General features: G+C 42.2%; 1 protein-coding gene across 1 annotated transcript in view; it reads left to right on the top strand.

The window, feature by feature from the left end:
• The first annotated feature begins 5,383 nt into the window (after nucleotides 1–5,383).
• The window catches only part of fhdc1 (FH2 domain containing 1), a 114,422-nt gene continuing 101,610 nt past the window's right edge, over nucleotides 5,384–18,195 (top strand). The window contains exon 1 of the mRNA XM_033017414.1: nucleotides 5,384–5,500. The gene's annotated coding sequence lies outside the window, so the exon portion shown is untranslated. The remainder of the gene's footprint in view (nucleotides 5,501–18,195) is intronic.

Raw genomic sequence — 18,195 nt, 5'->3', positions numbered from 1 at the left:
AATATTTTTCATTATGCAGTAACTGTTATGATTCTATGGTTATCCATTCGTAGCTCCTGAATAACATCTTGATCTGAAACATCTGTTTTGATTTCTCTTTCCAGATTTCCTGTATGATCTGTTAGATGTATCCAGCAATCCCTGTTTTATTGTCAGACTTCCAGCATCTGCAATTTGTTTTCATTTTCAATGTATTTTGCTTCTCAGTTCTTCCATTATCACCCAGCTTTGAATCACATCATCATATCTTATTTAATCCTGTCTGCCTTCTAGCCTATTCTTTTTTGTCATAGACCATAGACAATAGACAATAGGTGCAAGAGTAGGCCATTTGGCCCTTCAAGCCAGCACTGGCATTCAATGTGATCATGGCTAATCATCCCCAATCAGTATCCCATTCCTGCCTTCTCCCCATATCCCCTGACTCCGCTATTTTTATGAGCCCTATCTAGCTCTCTCTTGAAAGCATCCAGAGAACCTGCCTCCACCTGAGGCATGTCTCCCACTTTTTCAGTCTTCTGCTTAATACTGAATTATATAAATCTAAACATTGTCACTAGTGATCTCTGTTTGTGAAGAATTCGTAGGTGTCGGTCGCAGAAGACATGGTGTTAGATTGCTTGCTCTTAGCAATTCTAGATCAGCAAAATAACTATTCTCCATGGATACTGTTTCAAATACCAGCAGTAATGTCACAAGATATTTTATGTTTTATATTTTTAATATAAATCTGTGCTATTAACTGCCTATTACTGTTTTAAATTGTATTTTTGTTTAGACCTGTGTTTTTGTGGAAAGCACTTTGGGTTGCATTCAATTGTATGAAAAGTGCTATATAAATAGTTTTTATTATTATAAGATAACTTCTGTGAGGATAAAAACCAAACGGTTGGTGAAACTCAGTGGGTCAGACAGCATATGTGGATGGAATGGACAGATGATACTTTGGGTCAGGACCCATCGTCAAACAGATGGAATTGTGGGAAGAAAACTAGAAAAGAGAGGTGGGATGGGGCAATGCCTGGCAAGTGATAGGTGGATACAGGGGATGGGTGGGGGGGGGGGGGGAAGATGGGCGGAATCACTTACAATGACTAGCGATGGAAAGGAGGCAAAGGGGATGTCAGGTAAAGAAAGATGAGGAGAGTGCGAAATGTAGAGTAGTCGGGTGGGTTATGGGTAGAATTCTTGCTATTGAGGGAGTGCAGCGTAGGTTTACAAGGTTAATTCCCGGGATGGTGGGACTGTCATATGCTGAGAGAATGGAGCAGCTGGGTTTGTACACTCTGGAGTTTAGAAGGATGAGAGGATATCTCATTGAAACATATAAGATTGTTAAGGGCTTTGACACGCTAGAGGCAGGAAACATGTTCCCAATGTTGGAGGAGTCCAGAACCAGGGGCCACAGTTTAAGAATAAGGAGTAAGCCATTTAGAACGGAGACGAGGAAACACTTTTTCTCACAGAGAGTGGTGAGTCTGTGGAATTCTCTGCCTCAGAGGGCGGTGGAGGCAGGTTCTCTGGATGCTTTCAAGAGAGAGCTAGATCGGGCTCTTAAAAATAGCAGAGTCAGGGGATATGGGGAGAAGGCAGGAACGGGGTACTGATTAGGGCTGATCAGCCATGATCACATTGAATGGAGGTGCTGGCTCAAAGGGCCAAATGGCCTACTCCTGCACCTATTGTCTGTTGTCTAATGAGAGGGGGAGAGGAAATGAGGGGATAAAAAGGAAATACGGGACTCGGGATAGGAGATGATTTTATATAGGGGAAAGAAGCAGGATGACTAGGGTTGCCGTTGTTTCCCTGAGCTCTTTCTGTGCTGCCTCCACTGTTGCGTCACCCCTTGGATACCTTTATTCCAGATCTCCACCATTCTTTCCATGTATCTGTGGCCTGTACTCATGGATGCAATGTGGCATAGCCCACTCTGCCTGCAGGCCAAGGCCAAGCCAAGTACCATTGCAGGACAAAGTGTGACTCAACGTACGCATGTGAAATGTTTTGTCAGCGTGCCCAAACCAAAGTTGCCTGACACTTAGGATACTGATGCCGTGAGCTGAAGAGACGTGACTTCACGTGCCTGCACTTTGACCATTACAGTTCAACACCATCTTGGTTTAATTTTGAGAAACAGCATGGAAACAAGTCCTTCAGCCCACCAAGTCCACATTTACCATTGATTACCGTTCACACTTGGTCTGTTATCCCACTTTCTCATCCACTCCCTACGCCAGGGAAAGTTCAGAGGCCAATTCGCCTGCAAACCCGTACGCCTTTGGGACGTGGGAGGAAACCAGAGCGCCCGGAGGAAACCCACGAGGTCACGGGGAGAATGTGCAAACTCCACACACACAGCGCCAGAGGTCAGGATCTACCCTAGGTCTCCGGCGCTGTGAAGGAGTGGCTCTGCTTGCTCTACCACTGTGCTGCCCTGTCTATCTGGCAAAGATTACCTTTAAAATACATTCAGGAAATTCCCCCTCTTAAAAGAATCTCCCTCACCCACTCCCAACTGAAATAAGATGCCACATCTGAATGGTGGTCAAATCATTCAGCTGATGGGCAAGTACACAAAACAAGTCCTTCCTGCACCACCTCCAGTTTAAATTCCATTTGGAATATTTTGGAGGACCAAGAAACCAAGAACCAAGAAATGTGCACCTTTGGGGGTGGGAGCAAGGGAAAGACTGGGGTTGTTTGTAGGTAATACTTGAAATTGGAGAATTCAATGTTCATACCTTTGGACTGTAAGCCACCCAAGCAGAATATGAGGTGCTGTTCTCCCAGTTTGCGAGGATATGAGGATGGCAGTTGAGGATATATCCATGATGTATCCGTTGCTTTCTAACAGAACTTGGCCAAAATCAGAAACTCAGATTAATGAATAATTCTTGAAGATTCCTAACTTTGATGGTTGTCCACACTTTTGGAAAATGAGCCACTAGAAGGATGGGGTGGTGGCGGAGTGCTTCTGGCAACTGCCTACAACAATCTTATTCTGTGTTTCTCACATCATATGGAGTGGGATTTTGTCACCATGATTCACACTGCTAGAAATCATGGCAGTTTTAGTTTGCCATCTGCTCAGGCTACGAAGTACAAACAAATCCAGATTATCTTGCATCATTTCCATCAGAATGCCAAAATCCATAATGACACTGTGATTGTTCTAACTCTTTTTACATCAATACAAAGATTATGTTTGTTCATGATTCATTCATGCTACTTTCCTCACGCACCTTTGCAAATGTGAGAACTGGCAACCCATCGAAACGTCATCCTGCAGTAGCTAGGAAAGGTTATTTTAATTTATTAATTTAGGGCTGACAAAGACCACCCTAACTGCCCTGATCCTTGCAACTCTTCCACTGAAAGCACTCAAATAATGTGCTTGGAAGAGAATTTCAAGGAGTAATGGGAATATTTTTCCAAGCCTAGATATTGTACATCATTAGGAACCTACACATGGAAATATTTCCATGCATCTACTGCCCTGCCTTTCTTGGTGTTACAGGCCACAGATTTGGGTGGAATAACTGCAGTGAATTTTGTCGGCATCTGTATAACTCAATGAAACTATGATGTTGGTGAATGGAATGATTGTTTTAAGTGATGAGTGGGGTGACAATCATGCCAGCTGTTTCCTCCTGAATCATATCAAGCTTCTCCAGTGTGGCTGGCTTCCACTTATTGGGATTACATTCAATTTGCCATTGTTTTGCTCAGGTAGCTGAACCATATTGTATGGTAACCTAAGATTATCCTCCTCACCGACAACACAGTTCTTTGTACCATCCACAAATTGTTAATCATAACTCTTACGTTCATATCCAAATCACTAATACATATGACAAACAATAAGGGCTCAAACCCAATCCCTGTCATAAGCTTCCAAACACAACCACAACCCTCTACCATCATTCTCTATTTCTTATTAGCAAGCCAACCTTGGATTTAATTTGCCAACGCAGATTCAATTAGCTCTAACCTTTTGGACCAGTCTTCCATGTGGGACCTTGTCAATGATTTTACTTCAGTCTATCAGCAGTGGCGGACTGGCCAGGGTGTCAGCTTGCCCAATGGCAAGTGGGCTCCTGATGAAGTGAGCCCCCTATATCAAGTGGGCCCCTGATGAAGTGGGCCCCCTTTGTCTCCTGGCAACCAATATTTTTAGACCCAGTCCGCCACTGTCTATCAGGTCCATGTGAACTTCAGTCTAGGTCTGAATGCTTGCATGCATTTTACATCTTTTACCATTTTATTTGTATTTCCTCTTTCTAACGGCCCCCAATAAGCCATGGACCAGCCGACCTCCACAACTTATCCCTATAGCAATCCTGGCCTCTACCCTATCACGGATATTCCATTGGTCTACCGTCCTTCTTTGCAACTTAAAACCAGCTGCTTTAGTGGTTTCCAGTTGTGTTGAAGGGGCTTTGGCCTGAAACGTTCAAAGCTTTTCTTTTCACAGATTCTGCCTGATTTGTTGAGTGTTTCCAGGATCTTCTTTATTTAACTTGTTTTTAACACTTTTAGTCCTTTTTAAGCCATCACATTTTGTTTTATTCCACCTGATTTTGTTGAATATATATCAAGGCACAATAAAAATGCTGATCGGAATAAATTGTGTAGATTTATGAAGAATTACAGAATTTAGTCTGAAGAAGGGTCGACCCGAAACAGTCACCTATTCTTTTTCTCCAGAGATGCTGCCTGACCTGCAGAGTTACTCTACCACTTTGTGCATTAACCTGCAACTGCAGTTCTTTGACGCTGAACTCATGTTTAAAATGGTGACCTTGATATTATTTATAAACAAACCAGGTGGAAAATATTTAAAGCAGCATTATTTGCTTCCCAGTCATCTAGATAGATGTTGCTCTTGATGCGATGACTCTGTGACTACATTACTCCAGTCCTATTTGCATTATTTATCAAATTAATTAACCAGTTACAATAGTCATAGTCTAATTCCAATAAGGAAGTGAGTCAGGTTTGCAAACCAAATCCCTGTGTATACATGCATCAAGGACAATATCATAAACAATGGTCATACCAAAAACATCGGAGTTAGTGCGCCACTTGATTATGAAAGTCTTTTATGAGGACAGCATAAATTTTAACTGATAGTCAAAAATATTCTGATAGTCAAAATATTCTGACATCTTCTTATGATGCATAATGTTTTGTAAGTAATTTGCATACCTTTCCTTTTTTTTTTAAAGAGCAATAACTTTACAGAGGTGGAGAAGGGGCCCCTCAGAGGATTGATGTGTGTGTGTGTGTGAGGTGGATGCTGCTGGGGTTTTCTCAGCAGCAGATGAGAGCAATGTTCACCTGGAGCCTGCCTGCCTGCCGCCGCCGCGCATGCGCCCGGGCCCGGAGCGCGAGCTTCCCAGGGCATCAGCGGCTGCAGGGAGTGAGTGGGGGAAGACAGATAGAGACAGAGAGGATATTATACAGAAACTTGGCCGGCGCTGGCTGAAAGCAAAAGCAGGTAAGTGTGTATATGTGTGTGTATGTGTGTGAGAGAGAGAGCCGGCGATCTGTGGTGCTGCACCATTGCACTGGTGCCGATGGACTTTGTGTGTGTGGGGAAACCTGCAGTGAAACCGGTTGTTTCAATGGTAATTAAATCAGTTTCAGATAATCTCACCACTGTGCAGTGTGTGAGTGTGTTCTCTCTAGCTCGGGCATGCATATGTTTAAGGTACACCAAAAGAAAAAAGCGGGTGCAGCAGCATCTATGGAGCGAAGGAAATAGGCAACGTTTCGGGACGAAACGTTGCCTATTTCCTTCGCTCCATAGATGCTACTGCACCCGCTGAGTTTCTCCAGCTTTTTTGTGCACCTTCGATCTGCAGTTCCTTCTTAAACACATGCATATGTCTAAGTTTGCAATTTTGTTTTTTCTCTCCTCTGTGGTTTATTTGCAAGGATGTCTTTGAGATCTGGAAGGGACGGGGGTGGAGTGTGTGTGTGTGTGTGTGTGTGAGTGTGTGTGTGTGTGTGTGGGGGGACTATGTGGGTTTCTCTGCACCGGGTGTGGGCTCTGGAGCTGCTGGTTGCTGGTCTCCAGGAACAGCTGGGTTGCCGGCCGATCGCACACCGGCCTCTCTCTGCTCGCCTCAAAGCCAGCGTAACCCTAATGGCTACAGGATCTGCAGAGAGAACGAGAAACCGGCGACCGTCTAAGCAGACTGATTTTGAAGCATGATTTTTGTTTTGTTTTTTGGAGTTATTTGGGATCGAGCATCAAGGTAGTAGGTACCAATAATAACGTGGGTTGCCAGCTGGGGCCTCGCTCATCGCATTCACAGCAGCTCCGCTGGTTATTTATTGATCCTGCTGCCTCGCTCGTCTTTTCTCTTTAAAGAAAGGCAGCCCGGGGAGATGATTTTGGCTGAGAATAATGTGGCGAGTCGCAGGTAGGGCGATGAAGGCTCTGCACCGGGGAGAAGGGGGCACGATTCGTGGTTATGTCACTTTATTCCCCCCCCCCCCCCCCCACCTTTCATTGGGGACAAAAGGCTGCTGTTTAGGACGGAGATCACCCGGGGTAATTAGGCTGTCAAACTGGGCCGATCAGATGCAAGGGATCCAGACTGGGCATGGATACGGCTGCTAGGAAGCCCAGCGTCGCTTTGCTGGGGTTTTGTGTGTGTGTGTGTGTGTGTGTGTGTGGAGATCAGATTTCACATTCAAGATGCGTTGATCTCTCAAAGAAACAGGCAACAGCCGTGCCTCCAAACAGACATCCAACAAACCAAGTTGCAATGAGCGAATGAGTGTAGTGCTGCCGCCCTCCAGCTTCCCTGCTCACTGCTCGCTCTTTGATCTCTGTAGAAAGTGCAAACCCAGGGAGTCAGGCAGGTCAGATGTAAAATATAAACCTTCGCTCATTGTTAAATGTTATTTTCCTGTTACTTGCTTCCTAAACACACTGTTAGAAATGATGGGGGGGTAAAAGGAATAGCAAGTTTATGCTCCGCACTGCGGTTGAGGCGATAGGTTTGTGTTTAAATTTATTTTAAGAATACATTCGTACTGCAATCCTGAAAATCGCTAAATTTAGCAGAACCCAAACCTGCCCTAGATACATAGTGTCTCCATGGGGCGAGTCTCTCTCCTGTATGCTATCTGAAGCTACAGGGCTCCGCACTTTTTAAAAGTTGATTATTTATGTTTTTAATTTTGGTTTGGTACGCAAGTGCCGTATAAAAATGACAGTAACGTTTTAATGGATTATCCACTTGGGGAAAACCTAATGAGTTGTTTTTGTTATGCATTATACCACCCACTTCTAGAGGCTTTGGGGGTGAAATTATATTTCAATCTGACCTGGAACAAGCGCCACAACAGTTACAATTCTTTTCCGAAATTATTGATCTTAGGAATTTGGCAGCTTTCATTGAAGAGTGCAGCAAAGGTTCTTGATATTGGAAAACTTTGGGAGAATAAATAAATGACATCTATGCATTTGGTTGTATCAACATAATTTACACACTTTTAGGTCTGTTGCTACACACCTCTATTGAAACATCTTGGAATGCTTTTCATTTTTAAGTAAAAGATGATATTGTTAATGGAAGAGGACTGGGAAAGATCAATAGAGAGACAGGTTGTGGAAAAGTGCATTACAAATACAATATATGCAAACCACAAACACAAGTGGTTCCTATATACGATAACTAGAATAACTAGAAGCTCGCATAAGAACAAAGGAAGTAAAGAACTGGCATTTATATAGCACTGTAAACAACCTCGGGACACAAAGAGCATCACAGACGGCTTTTTAGCCAATAAAGTACTTTTGAAATGCAGGGAAATATGTTGATTTTGCTGAAGATGCGTTCATAGTTACACTGTTGCCTGTTTGATTTGTGCAAATTAGGTGCCCTCCCGCTGAACCATCCATATTTCAGCTGGATTGAGCCAACCAGCAGGGATTTAGATTAGTTCTGCCTCTTTCAAATCAAAAGAGCTCCTTTTAAATGGCTTGTGGATGAGTCTGATATCTCTGAGCAAAATATTGTGGATAACCGTGACAAATTATGAACAAACTCTTAGAGAAACATGATCTTGAAGATCATGCCTTTTATAAGGGTAAAATTATGCTTGACATATTTAGGGGGGCAGAGAGCCAAGAAAATATTATGTTTATCCCGATCTCAGCAAAGTACAGCTGGAGATGGGAGATTTTGGATGGTATGGTGGAAAGAGATAGAATCAGTTGAGTGCAACAGAGCTGCAGTGGGGTGGCAGAAAATGGCAGTAGGGACTGTGGGAAGTAGCAGTGTTAGGAACTTATTTATTTTGTGTCTGTGCTGTAAATAGTACAGTCCCAAATAGATTAGAAAATTGGGTCAGGAGATGGCAAATAGCTTTTGGTGTTAATGAGAACAGAAATAAAGCGTGTAAGCATTGTGTTGATGAGAACAGAAATAAAGCATGTAAGCATTAATTAATGGCATTACTTGCAGGCGACAACAGATGCAAATGATTGATGTGTAACATTGGATGTTTTTATAAATCGCATTATGTGTGACAGTGGTAAACAAGGTCAATAGTTCTCCAGTTGTATATGGCAAATTACAGAAATGGTATTGAATCTGTGTAGACATTGATATGTCTCTGCTGGAAGAGCTGTGTGCAAAGCCACTATTACAGGAAGGATATCCCACCATTACAAAAGGTGCAGAATGGGCCACCCACAAAGCTTTCAGCTACCCAGTCACCAGGAAAGGCTATGACCACAATTTGTTTACACTGGAAAGGACTGGAGATTCTATTAAGATTTTATAGTTAGTTACTTGAGAGTGTTGACCAGAGCATTCTTATTTACTGTGGACTGTAGAATGACAATGAGTGACATGGGAAGAGGCTTAACTAAGGGAAGCCATTTGGATAAATCACACTATTTCATGCAAAGGGAGGTCAATATTTAGAATGAACAGTTCAGTGAGGCAGTGGATACTGAAGATAACAGTAATTTCAAGGAAGTCGAAAAACATTTGGTAGGAAAATCAACAGAGGGATATTGGTGGCGGTCAACTATAACACTGGCCAGTTAGATTGAAATGCATCTTCAATATCTTGTACATTTTTGTGTCAGTGTTAAAGAGCAAGCTGTTAGTTTGCAAATGTTATCACATTACATTTTCCAAAAGTAAAAAAAACTGCTGGTTGTGCAGCTTTCATGTATAATAAATAAGGCAGGGTTTAGTACGATCGATAATAAGTTACTTGTTTCGATTAACATTGTGGTATTAATGGCTTCGATTACTTTTTAGCAATTTATTTTCTAAGAATCAAGTGGCTGAGTAGTTGCTCAACCTTTTATTATTTAATCCATAACAGTATGGTTATTGGTTAATCTTTGGTGGACAATATCTTCGTGCAACATCACCTTTTTATGCCAAACAAGAAAGATAGGCTACCTTGGAATATCTCAGTGAGTTTTACATTAAAAAAAAAGCAGTTAGATTACTAATCCCATTTTACAGCATTCTGGGTTTCAGAAATGATACCCTCACTTTCTCTAACTTTTACTCCAGAGAATGACTATTCTGAGAGTTGTAAAGAATCGATACAATCCACAAAGGCAAATTTTTAAAACGTGTTAGTGGACAATGGGTGCTGGCAATGCAGGCCCATGGGGTACGCGAGGTGGGCTGACAAGATTTTTAATGAGGAATAACAAGAAGCAGAAAGTTGCTTTTCACTTTGACAACACTGCTTGCCCACCCTGGCCCAATACAATGCACACAATGAAGCATTATGTGCCCTGCTCGCAGCTCCCACTTTCCATCGCGGCATATAATGAGTTAAAAATAAAATTGAAACGATCAAACCACTATGGGTGGAACTTCAGCCAGTGCTGAAGAATAACTGCGGGTGAAGTTGACTCTTGAGAGAGATATTGTGGTGCAACAAGCAATACTATTACAATTGCCATTGTTCGCAGAATAGACCATTCATTGTTCATCCTTTAAACTCATCCGCACCCACAATCACAATAGCCACAGAGTATAGACACTGTTCCCCTGGCATTTTGAGGGAGGGGCCACGCTATTCAGTTCCATCTTGTCGGCTTTGTTTGTGTGAATATTTGATTGACAGATCCTGTTACGTTTGTGCCATATATTTAAACCTCAAATCAAGCAGTTAAATTTTGATAAAAGTATTTTAGTTCAATTTCATTCCATTGCCTTGGTTCCCCTTCACATAGATGGTGAAAGGATTGGTCTGGAGCCCTCGTTAGATGTGGCCTATTTGTGTGGTTTTGTTGAACATTTATGTGGGTTGAACAGCTTGGAGTAATTTATCCTCTAATAATCTGAGGCGTCATATCTGAAATAAGATTCAGAAGTGTTGTTAGCTGAAAGAGATACAGTTCTGGGCAGCAGTTGACATCACTGGTGCATTTGTAAGTATTTCATGGACAGCAAATTTGGGAGGTGGTCACTCTGCCAGTTGAGAGTTCTGGCAGAGGGGTTTTGGGTACTTGTCAAACAGACAAATGAAGCTGGGAGAATCTGAAATCACCTTATCATAAGATCATAAGTGATAGGCGTAGAGTTAGGCCATTTGGCCTATCAAGTCTACTCCGCCATTCAATCATGGCTGACCTATCTCCCTCCTAACCCTATTCACTTGCCTTCTCCCCATAACCTCTGACACCCATACAAATCAAGAATCTATCTATCTCTGCCTTAAATATATCCACTGACTTGGCCTCCACAGCCTTCTGTGGCAAATAATTCCACAGATTCACCACCCTCTGACTAAAGAAATTCCTCCTCATCTTCCTTCCTAAAAGAACATCCTTTAATTTTGAGGCTATGAACTGCAGAGGACCCTCTGCAGTTCGCTTACCGCCACAACAGATCAACGATGGATGCGATCTCAATGGCTCTCCACTCCGCTCTGGACCACTTGGACAACAAAAACTCATATGTCAGGCTGTTATTCATTGATTACAGCTCGGCATTTAATACAATCATCCCCTCCAAGCTGGTTACCAAGCTCTCAGAACTGGGTCTCTGCGCATCCCTCTGCAATTGGATCCTCAACTTCCGCATTCACAGCCAACAGTCTGTCCGTAGTGGTGGAAATGTGTCAGCCTCAATAACAATCAGCATGGGAGCACCTCAAGACTGCGCGCTCAGCCTCCTGCTGTACTCACTCTATACTCATGACTGCGTAGCTGGTCATAGTGCGAACTCCACCATCAAGCTCGCTGACGATACCATTGTTGTGGGACGTATCACTGATGGGGACGAGTCAGAGTACAGAAGTGAGATCGACCGACTGACCCAATGGTGCCAGCACAATAACCTGGCCCTCAATACCAGCAAAACCAAGGAACTGGTTGTGGACTTTGGAAGGGAGAGGATGGGGGCCCACTGTCCCGTTTATATCAACAGGTCGATGGTGGAAAGGGTCAAGAGCTTCAAATTCCTGGGTGTGCATATTTCCGAAGATCTTTCCTGGTCCGAGAACACTGATGCAATCATAAAGAAAGCACATCAGTGCCTCTACTTCCTGAGAAGATTACGGAGAGTCGGTATGTCAAGGAGGACTCTCTCTAACTTCTACAGGTGCACAGTGGAGAGCATGCTGACCGGTTGCATCATGGCTTGGTTCGGAAACTTTAGTGCCCTGGAGCGGGAAAGACTACAAAAAGTAGTAAACACTGCCCAGTCCATCATCGGCTCTGACCTTCCTTCCATCGAGGGGATCTATCGCAGTCGCTGCCTCAAAAAGGCTGGCAGCATCATCAAAGACCCACACCATCCGGGCCATACACTCATCTCCCTGCTACCTTCAGGTAGAAGGTACAGGAGCCTGAAGACTGCAATGACCAGGTTCAGGAATAGCCGCTTCCCCACAGCCATCAGCTTCTTCCCCACAGCCACTCGACTCGGGCAAAACTCTGAACATTAATAGCCAATAATCTGTTTATTTGCACTTTATCAGTTTATTTATTCATGTGTGTATATATTTATGCAATGGTATATGGACACACTGATCTGTTCAGTATTCATGCCTACTATGTTCTGTTGTGCTGAAACAAAGCAAGAATTTAATTGTCCTATCAGGGACATGACAATAAAACTCTCTTGATCTCTCTCTTGATCTCTTGATGACCTCTAGTCCTAGACTCTCCCACTAGTGGAAACATCCTCTCCACATCCACTCTATCCAGTTTGAGTTCTGAATGTTAACGTGGAATGAGAGTTCTTGTGGGACTTACACCTTAGCCAAGACCGTATCACCATGGATGGCTCTACGGTTGAGAGAGGCAGGTGACAAGTCAAGATAGAGATTCCATAGTTAGGTGCTCTGCAGCTCCAGACATGGTTTCAGGTTGGTATATTACCTTCAGGAAGCCAGGATCAAAAATATTACTAGAACGACTGCTGAACATTCTGCAAAGGCCAAGTGAATGGCTTGAGGTCATGATTCATATTATTATCACCAAAACTGGTAGAAAAAGAGATGAGGTCCTTTGCTGGACTTGCAATGTTTTGGTCAATGTCTGTAGCAGCAATGTTGGTGGTGAGGGTATGGGTTGTTTTTGATCTTGCAGAATGCAATGTGCATAAGTGCATTTGCATTTCCGGATATAGTTTAGGCAGGCTGGATATAATTAACGTAGGCTGGTTATTGCTATTTGATGAGAGCTCAATCTGTGTGTCATGGGAAACATTTAAAAAAGAAATTCAACAATTAAAGGTAGACGAAAATGCTGGAGAAACTCAATGGGTGCAGCAGCATCTATGGAGCGAAGGAAATAGGCAACGTTTCGGCCCGAAACGTTGCCTATTTCCTTCGCTCCATAGATGCTGCTGCACCCGCTGAGTTTCTCCAGCATTTTTGTCTACCTTCGATTTTCCAGCATCTGCAGTTCCTTCTTCAACAATTAAAGATGTGTTTCCACCTAGAAAAATGGTGAGAATTCCAAGTCCAGATTCTCCCAGATAGCAAAGAGCGTTGAAGATAAGATAATGGAGTATTGCGTGCATTTCTGGTCGCCCCATTAAAGGAAATGTAGAGGATCTGCAAAGGGTGTATCCGAGGTTTACCAGATTGCTGCCTGGATTAGACGGTATTATCTTTCAGGAGTGGTTGGACAAACTGGGATTGTTTTCTCCGGAACGTTGGAGGTTGAGCGGAAACCTGATAGAAAGATAAAATTCCGAGATGAATAATTAGAGTGGACAGGCAGAACGTTTTTCGCAGAGCTGAAAGGTCAAGTACTAGAGAGTATAGCTTTAAAATGAGTCAACGTTTAAAGGAGATGTGTGGGATAATGTTTTTTTTTACACAGAAACATAGAAACATAGAAAATAGGTGCAGGAGTAGGCCATTCGGCCCTTCGAGCCTGCACCGCCATTCAATATGATCATGGCTGATCATCCAACTCAGTATCCTGTACCTGCCTTCTCTCCATACCCCCTGATACCTTTAGCCACAAGGGCCACATCTAACACCCTCTCAAATATAGCCAATGAACTGGCCTCAACTACCTTCTGTGGTAGAGAGTTCCAGAGATTCATCACTCTCTGTGTGAAAAATGTTTTTCTCATCTCGGTCCTAAAAGATTTCCCAGAGTGCTGCCAGGGGGCATGACTTGAGAATTAAGGGACAGAAGTTTAGGGGTAACATGAGGGGAAACTTCTTTACTCAGAGAGTGGTAGCTGTGTGGAATGAGCTTCCAGTGAAGGTGGTGGAGGCAGGTTCGTTTTTATCATTTAAAAATAAATTGGATAGTTATATGGACGGGAAAGGAATGGAGGGTTATGGTCTGAGTGCAGGTATATGGGACTAGGGGAGAATACGTGTTCGGCACGGACTAGAAAGGTCGAGATGGCCTGTTTCCGTGCTGTAATTGTTATATGGTTATATGGTTAGTGGTGGGTGCTTTTGAATGTGCTACTATGGATAGTGGTGCAGGCAGATACAATAGTGGTGTTTAAGAGGCTTTTAGATTTGCACATGATATGTATGGCATGGAGAGATACAATCACGTGCAGGCACAGGATATTAGTTTAACATGGCATCATGTTCGGCACAGACATTGTGGGCTGAAGGGCTTGTTCCTCTGTTGTACCTTTCTGTTCTATGTATAAGCTAAAACAGGGAAGCATGTGACATGCTAATAGCTTAATACAGCAGAAAACAGTATAGAAAAAGTAAAAGCAAAATTAATGTCGAAATTTGGAAAGGAAAAAGCGTACAATAAAAATAACAGTCTAATCAAAGAAACAAATGCAAATATATTTTATAATAAAAAAGAGTAAGAGGCGATGAAGGAAAAAGTTGGGGCAATTGGGGAGCAGAAGGACAATCTTTGTGTGACTGCATAAGATTCTTCATGAATACTGTACAGTCTTCTGAAGAGGGAAACAATGCCTGTATGGTAGCTGCGGCAGATGAGGGTGAATGCAAATAATGGGGAAGTATTAGGCAGATTAGCATCTTTGAAAGTGAATAAATTACTATGTCTGGGTGAAATATATCCTAGTTGTTAAGAGGGGACTCAATAGGGACAGTGCATTTAATTAAAAAACTCAATGTTGAGGTCTAATGAAAATTCCTGGACCTGTAATATATATTCATTTCTTTTTCCACAGATGCCACTTGACCTGTTTTTATTGCAATTACTGTTTTCTATTTCAGCGCATTTAATATCTCTTACATATTTTTTGCAAGGTATTTGAGATTGTATTCCACATAGCAAACTGACCGAAGAAATGAAAAGCTCACAGGGTCCACGGGAGAATTTCCAAATGGAAAGTTTAGTGGCAGGAAGCAAAGTGGAATGGTTGTCAGCAGTATTGTGACAGGCAGGCTAGGGTTTCACAGTGCTCAATACTCAGTCCCTTACACTTTGTACTATCTTTTGATAATTTAGACTTTAAATCTAGAAAATATCAGTAGGTATGGCGCGTGGTTAACAGTCCACAAATTCTTTTAATGTTACACATGAGAGGGTCGAGTGACAAAGAATTCCAAGACAATTAGAAAGCATTCTCTGCTGCAGGCTTGGCGCACATGAAAGGTAGCAGGACAGGTCAACAAATTGTTGGAAAGGCACACACAATGCTTTCCTTTATTTGCTGAACCATAATATAGAAATGCCTTTACAATAGTAGACCTCTTCTTGAGTACTGAGTACAATTAGGATGTTGCCAGAAATGGAGACATGTTGTTATGAGAAACTATAGATTAGGTAAAGTTGGTTTCCTCAGAACGGTGAAAGCCGAGAGAAGACAGTTGCAATGTATTTGAGGGGCTTCTTATTTATCTTATTTTCCCATAGAAGGAATTTAAAAAAAAATAAAAAAAATATATGAAGTTGGTATATCCCTTTTGCACGGTTTTTATAATAGAGCTTTGTTTTTTTTTTTTCCTTTTTCCTCCTTTCTTTTCTAGGGTCTATTTCTTAATTCTTTTCTCTAACCAATGGCTCCCTGTTTTTTTTCTTCTCATTGATCACTCTTTTACACGAACACACCTTTCTTTCCCTCACTTTCTCTACTTTCTTTATATATACCTTTCCTTAAAGCTTAAAAAATGAAGAGGTACAATAAATGTAGTAAGATATATCTGGCTGGTACTATTGTAATTTACTGTACTTCTAATAAATAAAAACCATTTAAAAATAAATAAATAAATAAAATCTCGGGGCATAGATTTAAAGTAATTGACAACAGGGTGAACAGGAAGAATTGGAAATATTTTTACACCTATTTGTTGGCAAGGAGTGAATTGAACCCTGAAAGTTTGATGGCGTTAGAATCCCTCATCATATTTAAGAAGTAGACACAAGGAACTGCAGATGCTGATTAACAAAAAACACACACACAAAGTGCTGGAATAACTCAGCAGACAATAAAAGTGATGGATTATAACAAAAGCACACAAAATGCTGGGATCCGCTGAGTTACGCCAGCATTTTGTGTGATTTTATATTTAAGAAGTATTTGGGAATGTAGACGCAGAGAAGCTGTGAGCTGCAGCATGGTGTAATGTGCTCGAGAGCTCCTTTTCAAACACAAACAGCTTCTCTCTGTATCATAAATATTGTATGATTCAATCAATAATACCTATTGATTTGTTCTAACTTAAATTTGGAGACCATTATTGCCATTTCATTTTTCTACAAGTTGTTTCCATGTAGGAAGCACTGATCTCATGGTTGGTTTATATTCCTTGAACATCTTTCAGTAACATGTTCAAGAAGTGTTCTTCACATAAGGGTATCTGGCAATAGACAATAGGTGCAGGAGTAGGCCATTCGGCCCTTCGAGCCAGCACCACCATTTACTGTGATCATGGCTGATCATCCACAAATAGTACCCCGTTCCAGCCTTCTCCCCATATCCCTTGACTCCGCTCTCTTTAAGAGCTCTATCTAACTCTCTCTTGAAAGCGTCCAGCGAATTGGCCTCCACTGCCTTCTGAGGCAGAGAATGCCACAGATTCACAATATCTGTGTGAGAATGTTTTTCCTCGTCTCCATTCTAAATGGCTTACCCCTTATTCTTAAACTGTAGCCCCTGGTTCCGGACTCTCCCGACACTCTCCCAACAGGAACATGTTTCCTGCCTCTCGCGTGTCCAAACCCTTAATAATCTTATATGTTTCAATAAGAAAACCTCTCATCCTTCTAAATTCCAGAGTATACAAGCCTCCATTCTATCAACTATGACAGTCCCGCCATCCCAGGAAATAACCTTGTGAAAATTTGGTGGGTTACCTCACTGTGATGATATTATCACTTAAGCTGTCTTCTGTCCTTAACATAATTCTGTCCACATTTTCATAAGATCTGTTTTTTTTCTCGTGAAAACCTCACTGGCTTTAACAAAAGAAGCAATGGGTCATACAGCTGTACAGTACAGAAATGGGCCATTTGACCTAAAATGTCCATGCTGTTTGACCAAGTTGGCATATCGGGCTGGTGCCATTTGCTTGCATTTGACCCATGGCCCTCTAAACCCTTTCTATTCATACAGACTAGTCCAAATGTCTTTTTGAAGTCAGAATTGTATCTGTTTCTATAACTTCCTCTGATATTTAATTCCAATTATGGACTACCCTCTGAGTGAAAGAGTTTGTCCTGAGGTCCCAATTAAAATTCTCCCTTCTTACTTTAAGACCGTGGCTTTAGCTTCAGAATCATCTACCCTGGAAAAAAGACGGTGAAGATTCACTTTATCCATACTCCTCGTGATCTTATACACCTCAATAAGGTCACCCCTCAGCATCCTATACTCCAAAGGAAGAAGTCCCAGCCCATCTAACTTCTCCCGCAAACGCAGGCAATATCCTACTGAATCTCTTTTGCACCCTCTCCAACTTAATAACATCCCTCCTGCAGCTGTGAGCAGAACTGCACACGGTAATCCAAATGTGGTCTCAGCAACAAATTGTGCAGCTTCTTGATGGACTCTGGTGTTTTGCACAAATATTATAGTTATTGATTTATTGAATTTTTAAGTTATTATATATTATTGGTGTATTGGGTTTATGGGCCTCTTAAGCTGCTGCAAGTAAGAATGTCATTGTTCCATTGTTGATACATTGTTCCATTGTTAAGACAATTAAACAATTATACCAAGAGTAAAAGTGTGGAAAGGGAAAGAAAACAGGTCCCCACAAGGATCAGCATGGACATCTTTGTGTAGAACCACAAGATAGCCAGGGTGATATTAAATCCATAGGAGGTACACAAAAGTGCTGGAGAAACTCAGCAGGTGCAGCAGCATCTATGGAGCGAAGGAAATAGGCAATGTTTTGGGCCGAATCCCTTCTTCAGACTGATGGAGGGTGGGGGGGGGGAGAAGAAGAAAGGAAAAAGGAGGAGGAGGAGCCCGAGGGCTGAGGGATGGGAGGAGACAGCAAGGGCTAACAAAATTGGGAGAATTCAATGTACATGCCCCCAGGATGCAGACTCCCCAAGCGGAATATGAGGTGCTATTAAATGAATAGGAATACTTCTCATCCGCTTTTACTGAGGGGAAGACCACAGAAGCTGGGGAATCGAGGCATAGGAGTTGTGATGTCTTAGATCATTTACACATTATCAAAGAGGAAGTATGGCGGGGGAGGGGGGAGAGATTTTAAAGCAGATTAAGGCGGATAAATTAAATCATGTCTCGCAAATCTGGTTGAGTT

Source organism: Amblyraja radiata, chromosome 1 (assembly GCF_010909765.2).
Source record: "Amblyraja radiata isolate CabotCenter1 chromosome 1, sAmbRad1.1.pri, whole genome shotgun sequence".
In the NCBI taxonomy this organism is placed as follows: domain Eukaryota; kingdom Metazoa; phylum Chordata; class Chondrichthyes; order Rajiformes; family Rajidae; genus Amblyraja; species Amblyraja radiata.
Note: the sequence above shows the minus strand (reverse complement) of the source record. Positions and strands in the feature narration are given on the sequence as shown.